The following is a 16,344-nucleotide window of genomic DNA, read 5'->3' as shown; positions in this document are numbered from 1 at the left end:
GACTCAGGCAGCCCCTCAGCTCCAGCAGGGTGGGTGTCCCAGCAGGGGGCTGGCAGGGGTCTCCTTCAGGCTGGCAAGAGGTCCCCAGCTGGCAGGCAGCTCCTTCAGGCAGTCCACAGCAGGCAGGAAGGGAATCCACAGCAGGTAGGCAGCTCCAGCAGCCAAAGCTTCCCCAGCAAGGCAGGCAGCTCCAGGCGGCGGGTGGCTTCAGCAGGCAGGAGTCCCCATCAGGCGGTGGTCCTCAGCAGGCAGGAAGGCAGGTCCAGAAGGCAGGTATCCTCAGCAGGCAAAGCTCCAGCAGTAGCACTTAAAAGTGCATTTGTGCGCTTAAAAGCACCAAATAGCTCTTCTTGCAGAACAGTGACCTCTAGTGGCGACCAGAGGTACTGCAGGCAGGTGATCGTGGTGGCTCACCTGCCAGGTAAGTATGAGTTGGAAGGGGACAGGGCGAGGGCGGGCCGCTGGGCATCTCCCCGCAGGGCGAGGGTGGCATTCACACAGGCTAGGCCTGAGGCCGGGCGAGGCAGAGCATGGGCATTTTGGGGCGCAAGGTGACCAGCCAAGGCCCCTGTGCCCACTTTGGAAAGCGCGCAGCTACCCACAGCAGCTTCCCACAGGCCTCGGCCGGCCAGCAAAATTTGCATGTCCACGCCCACCGGCAGCGCCAATCAGGGCCCTGCTTTCGCTATGCTGCACCTTGCTCACACGGGGGCAAAGCCAGGGCTACAGCAAGCACACCAGAGGGCTTGGCAGGCCGAAATCGGGCCCAACAGCAGATTTTTCAGGCCCTCCAAATTGTGCACAAGCAAAGGCTTTCGCAAGCACAACAGAGTGCTTGCCAGGTCGAAATCGGGCCCAGAAGCACGTTTCTAAGCCCTAAGCCAGCATCCCCCAGGCTTGTAAATTTGCATAACTAATTGGCCCTCGCCCACTCCCCATTCCAGCCAGCTTACAGCACCCTGGACGGACCACAAGAAACGTCAAAGGGTGCTCCAGACTCCTTTTTATTTTTTTTTCCTTTTTGTCTTTCTTGAAACCAGAGATCAGGGGAAAGCGCGAACGCAGTCCCCCACTACCAGAAATTATGCAGTCGAGTATCCCGCATTTGGGGACATCGCAGGGGTCAGCACATCCGAAGTGCAATGGATGAGCCTCACCCTGGGAGAACCACCTTCGTGATCATGGTGTCTCCCCTGCCAGGTAAGTATGAGTTGGAAGGGGACAGGGCGAGGGCGGGCCGCTGGGCATCTCCCCGCAGGGCGAGGGTGGCATTCACACAGGCTAGGCCTGAGGCCGGGCGAGGCAGAGCATGGGCATTTTGGGGCGCAAGGTGACCAGCCAAGGCCCCTGTGCCCACTTTGGAAAGCGCGCAGCTACCCACAGCAGCTTCCCACAGGCCTCGGCCGGCCAGCAAAATTTGCATGTCCACGCCCACCGGCAGCGCCAATCAGGGCCCTGCTTTCGCTATGCTGCACCTTGCTCACACGGGGGCAAAGCCAGGGCTACAGCACTCACAGAAGGGCGATTGCCATGCCCACTTTGGGCCCAGAAGCAGAGATTTGGGGCTTTGGAAGCCTAAGAGCTGCCACTGAGGCCCCCTCTAGAGGTATGCAGTGACATGTTGCCTGGCTAGGCCCCAGTCGACTGCTTGTGGCTGAAAGCCAGGGACAAACAGGCCTGCAAGTGAGCAGGGGTTCTCGCCCCGAGCCCCTCACGAACGCTCCCAAACGCTGCAGACAGAACCCTCGCCGGGCAGAGCCCTCGCCGGGCCACGGCCTGGGGTCCTCAGCCAGAGTCTGGGCCTGGGAAGGCTAGGGCGAGGCAAGAGGCTGGCAGCCAGGCCACAGCCCCAGGGGGGGCGATGGAAAGGAGCAGACATGTCACCTGGCCAGGGCCTACTGCCCTGTCTCTGGATAGGTCCCCAGAGTGGGAGGCTGCAACTATCCCATCATTCCCCAGGCTCGGTACTTAGCATGTGATTCCCTCTTGCCCACGCCCCCCTCCAATCCAGCCGCAGCAGCCCAGAAAGACCACAGAAGACGAGAAAGGGTGCTCCAGACTCCTTTTTATTTTTTTTCCATTTTGTCTTTCTTGAAACCAGAGATCAGGGGAAAGCGCGAACGCAGTCCCCCACTACCAGAAATTATGCAGTCAAGTATCCCGCATTTGGGGACATCGCAGGGGTCAGCACATCCGAAGTGCAATGGATGAGCCTCACCCTGGGAGAACCACCTTCGTGATCATGGTGTCTCCCCTGCCAGGTAAGTATGAGTTGGAAGGGGACAGGGCGAGGGCGGGCCGCTGGGCATCTCCCCGCAGGGCGAGGGTGGCATTCACACAGGCTAGGCCTGAGGCCGGGCGAGGCAGAGCATGGGCATTTTGGGGCGCAAGGTGACCAGCCAAGGCCCCTGTGCCCACTTTGGAAAGCGCGCAGCTACCCACAGCAGCTTCCCACAGGCCTCGGCCGGCCAGCAAAATTTGCATGTCCACGCCCACCGGCAGCGCCAATCAGGGCCCTGCTTTCGCTATGCTGCACCTTGCTCACACGGGGGCAAAGCCAGGGCTACAGCACTCACAGAAGGGCGATTGCCATGCCCACTTTGGGCCCAGAAGCAGAGATTTGGGGCTTTGGAAGCCTAAGAGCTGCCACTGAGGCCCCCTCTAGAGGTATGCAGTGACATGTTGCCTGGCTAGGCCCCAGTCGACTGCTTGTGGCTGAAAGCCAGGGACAAACAGGCCTGCAAGTGAGCAGGGGTTCTCGCCCCGAGCCCCTCACGAACGCTCCCAAACGCTGCAGACAGAACCCTCGCCGGGCAGAGCCCTCGCCGGGCCACGGCCTGGGGTCCTCAGCCAGAGTCTGGGCCTGGGAAGGCTAGGGCGAGGCAAGAGGCTGGCAGCCAGGCCACAGCCCCAGGGGGGGCGATGGAAAGGAGCAGACATGTCACCTGGCCAGGGCCTACTGCCCTGTCTCTGGATAGGTCCCCAGAGTGGGAGGCTGCAACTATCCCATCATTCCCCAGGCTCGGTACTTAGCATGTGATTCCCTCTTGCCCACGCCCCCCTCCAATCCAGCCGCAGCAGCCCAGAAAGACCACAGAAGACGAGAAAGGGTGCTCCAGACTCCTTTTTATTTTTTTTCCATTTTGTCTTTCTTGAAACCAGAGATCAGGGGAAAGCGCGAACGCAGTCCCCCACTACCAGAAATTATGCAGTCGAGTATCCCGCATTTGGGGACATCGCAGGGGTCAGCACATCCGAAGTGCAATGGATGAGCCTCACCCTGGGAGAACCACCTTCGTGATCATGGTGTCTCCCCTGCCAGGTAAGTATGAGTTGGAAGGGGACAGGGCGAGGGCGGGCCGCTGGGCATCTCCCCGCAGGGCGAGGGTGGCATTCACACAGGCTAGGCCTGAGGCCGGGCGAGGCAGAGCATGGGCATTTTGGGGCGCAAGGTGACCAGCCAAGGCCCCTGTGCCCACTTTGGAAAGCGCGCAGCTACCCACAGCAGCTTCCCACAGGCCTCGGCCGGCCAGCAAAATTTGCATGTCCACGCCCACCGGCAGCGCCAATCAGGGCCCTGCTTTCGCTATGCTGCACCTTGCTCACACGGGGGCAAAGCCAGGGCTACAGCAAGCACACCAGAGGGCTTGGCAGGCCGAAATCGGGCCCAACAGCAGATTTTTCAGGCCCTCCAAATTGTGCACAAGCAAAGGCTTTCGCAAGCACAACAGAGTGCTTGCCAGGTCGAAATCGGGCCCAGAAGCACGTTTCTAAGCCCTAAGCCAGCATCCCCCAGGCTTGTAAATTTGCATAACTAATTGGCCCTCGCCCACTCCCCATTCCAGCCAGCTTACAGCACCCTGGACGGACCACAAGAAACGTCAAAGGGTGCTCCAGACTCCTTTTTATTTTTTTTTCCTTTTTGTCTTTCTTGAAACCAGAGATCAGGGGAAAGCGCGAACGCAGTCCCCCACTACCAGAAATTATGCAGTCGAGTATCCCGCATTTGGGGACATCGCAGGGGTCAGCACATCCGAAGTGCAATGGATGAGCCTCACCCTGGGAGAACCACCTTCGTGATCATGGTGTCTCCCCTGCCAGGTAAGTATGAGTTGGAAGGGGACAGGGCGAGGGCGGGCCGCTGGGCATCTCCCCGCAGGGCGAGGGTGGCATTCACACAGGCTAGGCCTGAGGCCGGGCGAGGCAGAGCATGGGCATTTTGGGGCGCAAGGTGACCAGCCAAGGCCCCTGTGCCCACTTTGGAAAGCGCGCAGCTACCCACAGCAGCTTCCCACAGGCCTCGGCCGGCCAGCAAAATTTGCATGTCCACGCCCACCGGCAGCGCCAATCAGGGCCCTGCTTTCGCTATGCTGCACCTTGCTCACACGGGGTTAAAGCCAGGGCTACAGCACTCACAGAAGGGCGATTGCCATGCCCACTTTGGGCCCAGAAGCAGAGATTTGGGGCTTTGGAAGCCTAAGAGCTGCCACTGAGGCCCCCTCTAGAGGTATGCAGTGACATGTTGCCTGGCTAGGCCCCAGTCGACTGCTTGTGGCTGAAAGCCAGGGACAAACAGGCCTGCAAGTGAGCAGGGGTTCTCGCCCCGAGCCCCTCACGAACGCTCCCAAACGCTGCAGACAGAACCCTCGCCGGGCAGAGCCCTCGCCGGGCCACGGCCTGGGGTCCTCAGCCAGAGTCTGGGCCTGGGAAGGCTAGGGCGAGGCAAGAGGCTGGCAGCCAGGCCACAGCCCCAGGGGGGGCGATGGAAAGGAGCAGACATGTCACCTGGCCAGGGCCTACTGCCCTGTCTCTGGATAGGTCCCCAGAGTGGGAGGCTGCAACTATCCCATCATTCCCCAGGCTCGGTACTTAGCATGTGATTCCCTCTTGCCCACGCCCCCCTCCAATCCAGCCGCAGCAGCCCAGAAAGACCACAGAAGACGAGAAAGGGTGCTCCAGACTCCTTTTTATTTTTTTTCCATTTTGTCTTTCTTGAAACCAGAGATCAGGGGAAAGCGCGAACGCAGTCCCCCACTACCAGAAATTATGCAGTCGAGTATCCCGCATTTGGGGACATCGCAGGGGTCAGCACATCCGAAGTGCAATGGATGAGCCTCACCCTGGGAGAACCACCTTCGTGATCATGGTGTCTCCCCTGCCAGGTAAGTATGAGTTGGAAGGGGACAGGGCGAGGGCGGGCCGCTGGGCATCTCCCCGCAGGGCGAGGGTGGCATTCACACAGGCTAGGCCTGAGGCCGGGCGAGGCAGAGCATGGGCATTTTGGGGCGCAAGGTGACCAGCCAAGGCCCCTGTGCCCACTTTGGAAAGCGCGCAGCTACCCACAGCAGCTTCCCACAGGCCTCGGCCGGCCAGCAAAATTTGCATGTCCACGCCCACCGGCAGCGCCAATCAGGGCCCTGCTTTCGCTATGCTGCACCTTGCTCACACGGGGGCAAAGCCAGGGCTACAGCAAGCACACCAGAGGGCTTGGCAGGCCGAAATCGGGCCCAACAGCAGATTTTTCAGGCCCTCCAAATTGTGCACAAGCAAAGGCTTTCGCAAGCACAACAGAGTGCTTGCCAGGTCGAAATCGGGCCCAGAAGCACGTTTCTAAGCCCTAAGCCAGCATCCCCCAGGCTTGTAAATTTGCATAACTAATTGGCCCTCGCCCACTCCCCATTCCAGCCAGCTTACAGCACCCTGGACGGACCACAAGAAACGTCAAAGGGTGCTCCAGACTCCTTTTTATTTTTTTTTCCTTTTTGTCTTTCTTGAAACCAGAGATCAGGGGAAAGCGCGAACGCAGTCCCCCACTACCAGAAATTATGCAGTCGAGTATCCCGCATTTGGGGACATCGCAGGGGTCAGCACATCCGAAGTGCAATGGATGAGCCTCACCCTGGGAGAACCACCTTCGTGATCATGGTGTCTCCCCTGCCAGGTAAGTATGAGTTGGAAGGGGACAGGGCGAGGGCGGGCCGCTGGGCATCTCCCCGCAGGGCGAGGGTGGCATTCACACAGGCTAGGCCTGAGGCCGGGCGAGGCAGAGCATGGGCATTTTGGGGCGCAAGGTGACCAGCCAAGGCCCCTGTGCCCACTTTGGAAAGCGCGCAGCTACCCACAGCAGCTTCCCACAGGCCTCGGCCGGCCAGCAAAATTTGCATGTCCACGCCCACCGGCAGCGCCAATCAGGGCCCTGCTTTCGCTATGCTGCACCTTGCTCACACGGGGGCAAAGCCAGGGCTACAGCACTCACAGAAGGGCGATTGCCATGCCCACTTTGGGCCCAGAAGCAGAGATTTGGGGCTTTGGAAGCCTAAGAGCTGCCACTGAGGCCCCCTCTAGAGGTATGCAGTGACATGTTGCCTGGCTAGGCCCCAGTCGACTGCTTGTGGCTGAAAGCCAGGGACAAACAGGCCTGCAAGTGAGCAGGGGTTCTCGCCCCGAGCCCCTCACGAACGCTCCCAAACGCTGCAGACAGAACCCTCGCCGGGCAGAGCCCTCGCCGGGCCACGGCCTGGGGTCCTCAGCCAGAGTCTGGGCCTGGGAAGGCTAGGGCGAGGCAAGAGGCTGGCAGCCAGGCCACAGCCCCAGGGGGGGCGATGGAAAGGAGCAGACATGTCACCTGGCCAGGGCCTACTGCCCTGTCTCTGGATAGGTCCCCAGAGTGGGAGGCTGCAACTATCCCATCATTCCCCAGGCTCGGTACTTAGCATGTGATTCCCTCTTGCCCACGCCCCCCTCCAATCCAGCCGCAGCAGCCCAGAAAGACCACAGAAGACGAGAAAGGGTGCTCCAGACTCCTTTTTATTTTTTTTCCATTTTGTCTTTCTTGAAACCAGAGATCAGGGGAAAGCGCGAACGCAGTCCCCCACTACCAGAAACTATGCAGTCGAGTATCCCGCATTTGGGGACATCGCAGGGGTCAGCACATCCGAAGTGCAATGGATGAGCCTCACCCTGGGAGAACCACCTTCGTGATCATGGTGTCTCCCCTGCCAGGTAAGTATGAGTTGGAAGGGGACAGGGCGAGGGCGGGCCGCTGGGCATCTCCCCGCAGGGCGAGGGTGGCATTCACACAGGCTAGGCCTGAGGCCGGGCGAGGCAGAGCATGGGCATTTTGGGGCGCAAGGTGACCAGCCAAGGCCCCTGTGCCCACTTTGGAAAGCGCGCAGCTACCCACAGCAGCTTCCCACAGGCCTCGGCCGGCCAGCAAAATTTGCATGTCCACGCCCACCGGCAGCGCCAATCAGGGCCCTGCTTTCGCTATGCTGCACCTTGCTCACACGGGGGCAAAGCCAGGGCTACAGCACTCACAGAAGGGCGATTGCCATGCCCACTTTGGGCCCAGAAGCAGAGATTTGGGGCTTTGGAAGCCTAAGAGCTGCCACTGAGGCCCCCTCTAGAGGTATGCAGTGACATGTTGCCTGGCTAGGCCCCAGTCGACTGCTTGTGGCTGAAAGCCAGGGACAAACAGGCCTGCAAGTGAGCAGGGGTTCTCGCCCCGAGCCCCTCACGAACGCTCCCAAACGCTGCAGACAGAACCCTCGCCGGGCAGAGCCCTCGCCGGGCCACGGCCTGGGGTCCTCAGCCAGAGTCTGGGCCTGGGAAGGCTAGGGCGAGGCAAGAGGCTGGCAGCCAGGCCACAGCCCCAGGGGGGGCGATGGAAAGGAGCAGACATGTCACCTGGCCAGGGCCTACTGCCCTGTCTCTGGATAGGTCCCCAGAGTGGGAGGCTGCAACTATCCCATCATTCCCCAGGCTCGGTACTTAGCATGTGATTCCCTCTTGCCCACGCCCCCCTCCAATCCAGCCGCAGCAGCCCAGAAAGACCACAGAAGACGAGAAAGGGTGCTCCAGACTCCTTTTTATTTTTTTTCCATTTTGTCTTTCTTGAAACCAGAGATCAGGGGAAAGCGCGAACGCAGTCCCCCACTACCAGAAATTATGCAGTCGAGTATCCCGCATTTGGGGACATCGCAGGGGTCAGCACATCCGAAGTGCAATGGATGAGCCTCACCCTGGGAGAACCACCTTCGTGATCATGGTGTCTCCCCTGCCAGGTAAGTATGAGTTGGAAGGGGACAGGGCGAGGGCGGGCCGCTGGGCATCTCCCCGCAGGGCGAGGGTGGCATTCACACAGGCTAGGCCTGAGGCCGGGCGAGGCAGAGCATGGGCATTTTGGGGCGCAAGGTGACCAGCCAAGGCCCCTGTGCCCACTTTGGAAAGCGCGCAGCTACCCACAGCAGCTTCCCACAGGCCTCGGCCGGCCAGCAAAATTTGCATGTCCACGCCCACCGGCAGCGCCAATCAGGGCCCTGCTTTCGCTATGCTGCACCTTGCTCACACGGGGGCAAAGCCAGGGCTACAGCAAGCACACCAGAGGGCTTGGCAGGCCGAAATCGGGCCCAACAGCAGATTTTTCAGGCCCTCCAAATTGTGCACAAGCAAAGGCTTTCGCAAGCACAACAGAGTGCTTGCCAGGTCGAAATCGGGCCCAGAAGCACGTTTCTAAGCCCTAAGCCAGCATCCCCCAGGCTTGTAAATTTGCATAACTAATTGGCCCTCGCCCACTCCCCATTCCAGCCAGCTTACAGCACCCTGGACGGACCACAAGAAACGTCAAAGGGTGCTCCAGACTCCTTTTTATTTTTTTTTCCTTTTTGTCTTTCTTGAAACCAGAGATCAGGGGAAAGCGCGAACGCAGTCCCCCACTACCAGAAATTATGCAGTCGAGTATCCCGCATTTGGGGACATCGCAGGGGTCAGCACATCCGAAGTGCAATGGATGAGCCTCACCCTGGGAGAACCACCTTCGTGATCATGGTGTCTCCCCTGCCAGGTAAGTATGAGTTGGAAGGGGACAGGGCGAGGGCGGGCCGCTGGGCATCTCCCCGCAGGGCGAGGGTGGCATTCACACAGGCTAGGCCTGAGGCCGGGCGAGGCAGAGCATGGGCATTTTGGGGCGCAAGGTGACCAGCCAAGGCCCCTGTGCCCACTTTGGAAAGCGCGCAGCTACCCACAGCAGCTTCCCACAGGCCTCGGCCGGCCAGCAAAATTTGCATGTCCACGCCCACCGGCAGCGCCAATCAGGGCCCTGCTTTCGCTATGCTGCACCTTGCTCACACGGGGGCAAAGCCAGGGCTACAGCACTCACAGAAGGGCGATTGCCATGCCCACTTTGGGCCCAGAAGCAGAGATTTGGGGCTTTGGAAGCCTAAGAGCTGCCACTGAGGCCCCCTCTAGAGGTATGCAGTGACATGTTGCCTGGCTAGGCCCCAGTCGACTGCTTGTGGCTGAAAGCCAGGGACAAACAGGCCTGCAAGTGAGCAGGGGTTCTCGCCCCGAGCCCCTCACGAACGCTCCCAAACGCTGCAGACAGAACCCTCGCCGGGCAGAGCCCTCGCCGGGCCACGGCCTGGGGTCCTCAGCCAGAGTCTGGGCCTGGGAAGGCTAGGGCGAGGCAAGAGGCTGGCAGCCAGGCCACAGCCCCAGGGGGGGCGATGGAAAGGAGCAGACATGTCACCTGGCCAGGGCCTACTGCCCTGTCTCTGGATAGGTCCCCAGAGTGGGAGGCTGCAACTATCCCATCATTCCCCAGGCTCGGTACTTAGCATGTGATTCCCTCTTGCCCACGCCCCCCTCCAATCCAGCCGCAGCAGCCCAGAAAGACCACAGAAGACGAGAAAGGGTGCTCCAGACTCCTTTTTATTTTTTTTCCATTTTGTCTTTCTTGAAACCAGAGATCAGGGGAAAGCGCGAACGCAGTCCCCCACTACCAGAAACTATGCAGTCGAGTATCCCGCATTTGGGGACATCGCAGGGGTCAGCACATCCGAAGTGCAATGGATGAGCCTCACCCTGGGAGAACCACCTTCGTGATCATGGTGTCTCCCCTGCCAGGTAAGTATGAGTTGGAAGGGGACAGGGCGAGGGCGGGCCGCTGGGCATCTCCCCGCAGGGCGAGGGTGGCATTCACACAGGCTAGGCCTGAGGCCGGGCGAGGCAGAGCATGGGCATTTTGGGGCGCAAGGTGACCAGCCAAGGCCCCTGTGCCCACTTTGGAAAGCGCGCAGCTACCCACAGCAGCTTCCCACAGGCCTCGGCCGGCCAGCAAAATTTGCATGTCCACGCCCACCGGCAGCGCCAATCAGGGCCCTGCTTTCGCTATGCTGCACCTTGCTCACACGGGGGCAAAGCCAGGGCTACAGCACTCACAGAAGGGCGATTGCCATGCCCACTTTGGGCCCAGAAGCAGAGATTTGGGGCTTTGGAAGCCTAAGAGCTGCCACTGAGGCCCCCTCTAGAGGTATGCAGTGACATGTTGCCTGGCTAGGCCCCAGTCGACTGCTTGTGGCTGAAAGCCAGGGACAAACAGGCCTGCAAGTGAGCAGGGGTTCTCGCCCCGAGCCCCTCACGAACGCTCCCAAACGCTGCAGACAGAACCCTCGCCGGGCAGAGCCCTCGCCGGGCCACGGCCTGGGGTCCTCAGCCAGAGTCTGGGCCTGGGAAGGCTAGGGCGAGGCAAGAGGCTGGCAGCCAGGCCACAGCCCCAGGGGGGGCGATGGAAAGGAGCAGACATGTCACCTGGCCAGGGCCTACTGCCCTGTCTCTGGATAGGTCCCCAGAGTGGGAGGCTGCAACTATCCCATCATTCCCCAGGCTCGGTACTTAGCATGTGATTCCCTCTTGCCCACGCCCCCCTCCAATCCAGCCGCAGCAGCCCAGAAAGACCACAGAAGACGAGAAAGGGTGCTCCGGACTCCTTTTTATTTTTTTTCCATTTTGTCTTTCTTGAAACCAGAGATCAGGGGAAAGCGCGAACGCAGTCCCCCACTACCAGAAATTATGCAGTCGAGTATCCCGCATTTGGGGACATCGCAGGGGTCAGCACATCCGAAGTGCAATGGATGAGCCTCACCCTGGGAGAACCACCTTCGTGATCATGGTGTCTCCCCTGCCAGGTAAGTATGAGTTGGAAGGGGACAGGGCGAGGGCGGGCCGCTGGGCATCTCCCCGCAGGGCGAGGGTGGCATTCACACAGGCTAGGCCTGAGGCCGGGCGAGGCAGAGCATGGGCATTTTGGGGCGCAAGGTGACCAGCCAAGGCCCCTGTGCCCACTTTGGAAAGCGCGCAGCTACCCACAGCAGCTTCCCACAGGCCTCGGCCGGCCAGCAAAATTTGCATGTCCACGCCCACCGGCAGCGCCAATCAGGGCCCTGCTTTCGCTATGCTGCACCTTGCTCACACGGGGGCAAAGCCAGGGCTACAGCAAGCACACCAGAGGGCTTGGCAGGCCGAAATCGGGCCCAACAGCAGATTTTTCAGGCCCTCCAAATTGTGCACAAGCAAAGGCTTTCGCAAGCACAACAGAGTGCTTGCCAGGTCGAAATCGGGCCCAGAAGCACGTTTCTAAGCCCTAAGCCAGCATCCCCCAGGCTTGTAAATTTGCATAACTAATTGGCCCTCGCCCACTCCCCATTCCAGCCAGTTTACAGCACCCTGGACGGACCACAAGAAACGTCAAAGGGTGCTCCAGACTCCTTTTTATTTTTTTTTCCTTTTTGTCTTTCTTGAAACCAGAGATCAGGGGAAAGCGCGAACGCAGTCCCCCACTACCAGAAATTATGCAGTCGAGTATCCCGCATTTGGGGACATCGCAGGGGTCAGCACATCCGAAGTGCAATGGATGAGCCTCACCCTGGGAGAACCACCTTCGTGATCATGGTGTCTCCCCTGCCAGGTAAGTATGAGTTGGAAGGGGACAGGGCGAGGGCGGGCCGCTGGGCATCTCCCCGCAGGGCGAGGGTGGCATTCACACAGGCTAGGCCTGAGGCCGGGCGAGGCAGAGCATGGGCATTTTGGGGCGCAAGGTGACCAGCCAAGGCCCCTGTGCCCACTTTGGAAAGCGCGCAGCTACCCACAGCAGCTTCCCACAGGCCTCGGCCGGCCAGCAAAATTTGCATGTCCACGCCCACCGGCAGCGCCAATCAGGGCCCTGCTTTCGCTATGCTGCACCTTGCTCACACGGGGGCAAAGCCAGGGCTACAGCACTCACAGAAGGGCGATTGCCATGCCCACTTTGGGCCCAGAAGCAGAGATTTGGGGCTTTGGAAGCCTAAGAGCTGCCACTGAGGCCCCCTCTAGAGGTATGCAGTGACATGTTGCCTGGCTAGGCCCCAGTCGACTGCTTGTGGCTGAAAGCCAGGGACAAACAGGCCTGCAAGTGAGCAGGGGTTCTCGCCCCGAGCCCCTCACGAACGCTCCCAAACGCTGCAGACAGAACCCTCGCCGGGCAGAGCCCTCGCCGGGCCACGGCCTGGGGTCCTCAGCCAGAGTCTGGGCCTGGGAAGGCTAGGGCGAGGCAAGAGGCTGGCAGCCAGGCCACAGCCCCAGGGGGGGCGATGGAAAGGAGCAGACATGTCACCTGGCCAGGGCCTACTGCCCTGTCTCTGGATAGGTCCCCAGAGTGGGAGGCTGCAACTATCCCATCATTCCCCAGGCTCGGTACTTAGCATGTGATTCCCTCTTGCCCACGCCCCCCTCCAATCCAGCCGCAGCAGCCCAGAAAGACCACAGAAGACGAGAAAGGGTGCTCCAGACTCCTTTTTATTTTTTTTCCATTTTGTCTTTCTTGAAACCAGAGATCAGGGGAAAGCGCGAACGCAGTCCCCCACTACCAGAAATTATGCAGTCGAGTATCCCGCATTTGGGGACATCGCAGGGGTCAGCACATCCGAAGTGCAATGGATGAGCCTCACCCTGGGAGAACCACCTTCGTGATCATGGTGTCTCCCCTGCCAGGTAAGTATGAGTTGGAAGGGGACAGGGCGAGGGCGGGCCGCTGGGCATCTCCCCGCAGGGCGAGGGTGGCATTCACACAGGCTAGGCCTGAGGCCGGGCGAGGCAGAGCATGGGCATTTTGGGGCGCAAGGTGACCAGCCAAGGCCCCTGTGCCCACTTTGGAAAGCGCGCAGCTACCCACAGCAGCTTCCCACAGGCCTCGGCCGGCCAGCAAAATTTGCATGTCCACGCCCACCGGCAGCGCCAATCAGGGCCCTGCTTTCGCTATGCTGCACCTTGCTCACACGGGGGCAAAGCCAGGGCTACAGCACTCACAGAAGGGCGATTGCCATGCCCACTTTGGGCCCAGAAGCAGAGATTTGGGGCTTTGGAAGCCTAAGAGCTGCCACTGAGGCCCCCTCTAGAGGTATGCAGTGACATGTTGCCTGGCTAGGCCCCAGTCGACTGCTTGTGGCTGAAAGCCAGGGACAAACAGGCCTGCAAGTGAGCAGGGGTTCTCGCCCCGAGCCCCTCACGAACGCTCCCAAACGCTGCAGACAGAACCCTCGCCGGGCAGAGCCCTCGCCGGGCCACGGCCTGGGGTCCTCAGCCAGAGTCTGGGCCTGGGAAGGCTAGGGCGAGGCAAGAGGCTGGCAGCCAGGCCACAGCCCCAGGGGGGGCGATGGAAAGGAGCAGACATGTCACCTGGCCAGGGCCTACTGCCCTGTCTCTGGATAGGTCCCCAGAGTGGGAGGCTGCAACTATCCCATCATTCCCCAGGCTCGGTACTTAGCATGTGATTCCCTCTTGCCCACGCCCCCCTCCAATCCAGCCGCAGCAGCCCAGAAAGACCACAGAAGACGAGAAAGGGTGCTCCAGACTCCTTTTTATTTTTTTTCCATTTTGTCTTTCTTGAAACCAGAGATCAGGGGAAAGCGCGAACGCAGTCCCCCACTACCAGAAACTATGCAGTCGAGTATCCCGCATTTGGGGACATCGCAGGGGTCAGCACATCCGAAGTGCAATGGATGAGCCTCACCCTGGGAGAACCACCTTCGTGATCATGGTGTCTCCCCTGCCAGGTAAGTATGAGTTGGAAGGGGACAGGGCGAGGGCGGGCCGCTGGGCATCTCCCCGCAGGGCGAGGGTGGCATTCACACAGGCTAGGCCTGAGGCCGGGCGAGGCAGAGCATGGGCATTTTGGGGCGCAAGGTGACCAGCCAAGGCCCCTGTGCCCACTTTGGAAAGCGCGCAGCTACCCACAGCAGCTTCCCACAGGCCTCGGCCGGCCAGCAAAATTTGCATGTCCACGCCCACCGGCAGCGCCAATCAGGGCCCTGCTTTCGCTATGCTGCACCTTGCTCACACGGGGGCAAAGCCAGGGCTACAGCACTCACAGAAGGGCGATTGCCATGCCCACTTTGGGCCCAGAAGCAGAGATTTGGGGCTTTGGAAGCCTAAGAGCTGCCACTGAGGCCCCCTCTAGAGGTATGCAGTGACATGTTGCCTGGCTAGGCCCCAGTCGACTGCTTGTGGCTGAAAGCCAGGGACAAACAGGCCTGCAAGTGAGCAGGGGTTCTCGCCCCGAGCCCCTCACGAACGCTCCCAAACGCTGCAGACAGAACCCTCGCCGGGCAGAGCCCTCGCCGGGCCACGGCCTGGGGTCCTCAGCCAGAGTCTGGGCCTGGGAAGGCTAGGGCGAGGCAAGAGGCTGGCAGCCAGGCCACAGCCCCAGGGGGGGCGATGGAAAGGAGCAGACATGTCACCTGGCCAGGGCCTACTGCCCTGTCTCTGGATAGGTCCCCAGAGTGGGAGGCTGCAACTATCCCATCATTCCCCAGGCTCGGTACTTAGCATGTGATTCCCTCTTGCCCACGCCCCCCTCCAATCCAGCCGCAGCAGCCCAGAAAGACCACAGAAGACGAGAAAGGGTGCTCCAGACTCCTTTTTATTTTTTTTCCATTTTGTCTTTCTTGAAACCAGAGATCAGGGGAAAGCGCGAACGCAGTCCCCCACTACCAGAAATTATGCAGTCGAGTATCCCGCATTTGGGGACATCGCAGGGGTCAGCACATCCGAAGTGCAATGGATGAGCCTCACCCTGGGAGAACCACCTTCGTGATCATGGTGTCTCCCCTGCCAGGTAAGTATGAGTTGGAAGGGGACAGGGCGAGGGCGGGCCGCTGGGCATCTCCCCGCAGGGCGAGGGTGGCATTCACACAGGCTAGGCCTGAGGCCGGGCGAGGCAGAGCATGGGCATTTTGGGGCGCAAGGTGACCAGCCAAGGCCCCTGTGCCCACTTTGGAAAGCGCGCAGCTACCCACAGCAGCTTCCCACAGGCCTCGGCCGGCCAGCAAAATTTGCATGTCCACGCCCACCGGCAGCGCCAATCAGGGCCCTGCTTTCGCTATGCTGCACCTTGCTCACACGGGGGCAAAGCCAGGGCTACAGCAAGCACACCAGAGGGCTTGGCAGGCCGAAATCGGGCCCAACAGCAGATTTTTCAGGCCCTCCAAATTGTGCACAAGCAAAGGCTTTCGCAAGCACAACAGAGTGCTTGCCAGGTCGAAATCGGGCCCAGAAGCACGTTTCTAAGCCCTAAGCCAGCATCCCCCAGGCTTGTAAATTTGCATAACTAATTGGCCCTCGCCCACTCCCCATTCCAGCCAGCTTACAGCACCCTGGACGGACCACAAGAAACGTCAAAGGGTGCTCCAGACTCCTTTTTATTTTTTTTTCCTTTTTGTCTTTCTTGAAACCAGAGATCAGGGGAAAGCGCGAACGCAGTCCCCCACTACCAGAAATTATGCAGTCGAGTATCCCGCATTTGGGGACATCGCAGGGGTCAGCACATCCGAAGTGCAATGGATGAGCCTCACCCTGGGAGAACCACCTTCGTGATCATGGTGTCTCCCCTGCCAGGTAAGTATGAGTTGGAAGGGGACAGGGCGAGGGCGGGCCGCTGGGCATCTCCCCGCAGGGCGAGGGTGGCATTCACACAGGCTAGGCCTGAGGCCGGGCGAGGCAGAGCATGGGCATTTTGGGGCGCAAGGTGACCAGCCAAGGCCCCTGTGCCCACTTTGGAAAGCGCGCAGCTACCCACAGCAGCTTCCCACAGGCCTCGGCCGGCCAGCAAAATTTGCATGTCCACGCCCACCGGCAGCGCCAATCAGGGCCCTGCTTTCGCTATGCTGCACCTTGCTCACACGGGGGCAAAGCCAGGGCTACAGCACTCACAGAAGGGCGATTGCCATGCCCACTTTGGGCCCAGAAGCAGAGATTTGGGGCTTTGGAAGCCTAAGAGCTGCCACTGAGGCCCCCTCTAGAGGTATGCAGTGACATGTTGCCTGGCTAGGCCCCAGTCGACTGCTTGTGGCTGAAAGCCAGGGACAAACAGGCCTGCAAGTGAGCAGGGGTTCTCGCCCCGAGCCCCTCACGAACGCTCCCAAACGCTGCAGACAGAACCCTCGCCGGGCAGAGCCCTCGCCGGGCCACGGCCTGGGGTCCTCAGCCAGAGTCTGGGCCTGGGAAGGCTAGGGCGAGGCAAGAGGCTGGCAGCCA

General features: G+C 60.4%; 16 non-coding genes across 16 annotated transcripts; all 16 read right to left on the bottom strand.

Annotated features, from left to right (window-relative positions):
- Positions 1-1,044: 1,044 nt before the first annotated feature.
- LOC146865289 (U1 spliceosomal RNA) lies at positions 1,045-1,208 on the bottom strand. Its single transcript, XR_014977315.1, has one exon. It is a non-coding gene; the product is annotated as a U1 spliceosomal RNA (small nuclear RNA).
- An 897-nt stretch (positions 1,209-2,105) lies between these two features.
- On the bottom strand, positions 2,106-2,269 carry LOC146865288 (U1 spliceosomal RNA). The gene has a single exon (XR_014977378.1). It is a non-coding gene; the product is annotated as a U1 spliceosomal RNA (small nuclear RNA).
- An 897-nt stretch (positions 2,270-3,166) lies between these two features.
- Positions 3,167-3,330, bottom strand: LOC146865287 (U1 spliceosomal RNA). Its single transcript, XR_014977314.1, has one exon. It is a non-coding gene; the product is annotated as a U1 spliceosomal RNA (small nuclear RNA).
- A 615-nt stretch (positions 3,331-3,945) lies between these two features.
- Positions 3,946-4,109, bottom strand: LOC146865286 (U1 spliceosomal RNA). The gene has a single exon (XR_014977313.1). It is a non-coding gene; the product is annotated as a U1 spliceosomal RNA (small nuclear RNA).
- Positions 4,110-5,006: 897 nt separating this feature from the next.
- LOC146865285 (U1 spliceosomal RNA) lies at positions 5,007-5,170 on the bottom strand. The gene has a single exon (XR_014977311.1). It is a non-coding gene; the product is annotated as a U1 spliceosomal RNA (small nuclear RNA).
- Positions 5,171-5,785: 615 nt separating this feature from the next.
- LOC146865284 (U1 spliceosomal RNA) lies at positions 5,786-5,949 on the bottom strand. Its single transcript, XR_014977310.1, has one exon. It is a non-coding gene; the product is annotated as a U1 spliceosomal RNA (small nuclear RNA).
- An 897-nt stretch (positions 5,950-6,846) lies between these two features.
- Positions 6,847-7,010, bottom strand: LOC146865283 (U1 spliceosomal RNA). The gene has a single exon (XR_014977356.1). It is a non-coding gene; the product is annotated as a U1 spliceosomal RNA (small nuclear RNA).
- Positions 7,011-7,907: 897 nt separating this feature from the next.
- LOC146865282 (U1 spliceosomal RNA) lies at positions 7,908-8,071 on the bottom strand. The gene has a single exon (XR_014977309.1). It is a non-coding gene; the product is annotated as a U1 spliceosomal RNA (small nuclear RNA).
- A 615-nt stretch (positions 8,072-8,686) lies between these two features.
- On the bottom strand, positions 8,687-8,850 carry LOC146865281 (U1 spliceosomal RNA). Its single transcript, XR_014977308.1, has one exon. It is a non-coding gene; the product is annotated as a U1 spliceosomal RNA (small nuclear RNA).
- Positions 8,851-9,747: 897 nt separating this feature from the next.
- On the bottom strand, positions 9,748-9,911 carry LOC146865280 (U1 spliceosomal RNA). Its single transcript, XR_014977355.1, has one exon. It is a non-coding gene; the product is annotated as a U1 spliceosomal RNA (small nuclear RNA).
- Positions 9,912-10,808: 897 nt separating this feature from the next.
- On the bottom strand, positions 10,809-10,972 carry LOC146865279 (U1 spliceosomal RNA). The gene has a single exon (XR_014977307.1). It is a non-coding gene; the product is annotated as a U1 spliceosomal RNA (small nuclear RNA).
- Positions 10,973-11,587: 615 nt separating this feature from the next.
- LOC146865278 (U1 spliceosomal RNA) lies at positions 11,588-11,751 on the bottom strand. Its single transcript, XR_014977306.1, has one exon. It is a non-coding gene; the product is annotated as a U1 spliceosomal RNA (small nuclear RNA).
- An 897-nt stretch (positions 11,752-12,648) lies between these two features.
- Positions 12,649-12,812, bottom strand: LOC146865277 (U1 spliceosomal RNA). The gene has a single exon (XR_014977305.1). It is a non-coding gene; the product is annotated as a U1 spliceosomal RNA (small nuclear RNA).
- An 897-nt stretch (positions 12,813-13,709) lies between these two features.
- On the bottom strand, positions 13,710-13,873 carry LOC146865276 (U1 spliceosomal RNA). Its single transcript, XR_014977354.1, has one exon. It is a non-coding gene; the product is annotated as a U1 spliceosomal RNA (small nuclear RNA).
- Positions 13,874-14,770: 897 nt separating this feature from the next.
- On the bottom strand, positions 14,771-14,934 carry LOC146865275 (U1 spliceosomal RNA). Its single transcript, XR_014977304.1, has one exon. It is a non-coding gene; the product is annotated as a U1 spliceosomal RNA (small nuclear RNA).
- Positions 14,935-15,549: 615 nt separating this feature from the next.
- Positions 15,550-15,713, bottom strand: LOC146865274 (U1 spliceosomal RNA). The gene has a single exon (XR_014977303.1). It is a non-coding gene; the product is annotated as a U1 spliceosomal RNA (small nuclear RNA).
- Between the last annotated feature and the right edge of the window lie 631 nt (positions 15,714-16,344).

This window comes from Triturus cristatus, chromosome 2_1, assembly GCF_964204655.1.
Source record: "Triturus cristatus chromosome 2_1, aTriCri1.1, whole genome shotgun sequence".
NCBI lineage: Eukaryota > Metazoa > Chordata > Amphibia > Caudata > Salamandridae > Triturus > Triturus cristatus.
The sequence above is the reverse complement of the archived record's forward strand: the minus strand, read 5'-3'. Positions and strand labels throughout refer to the sequence as shown.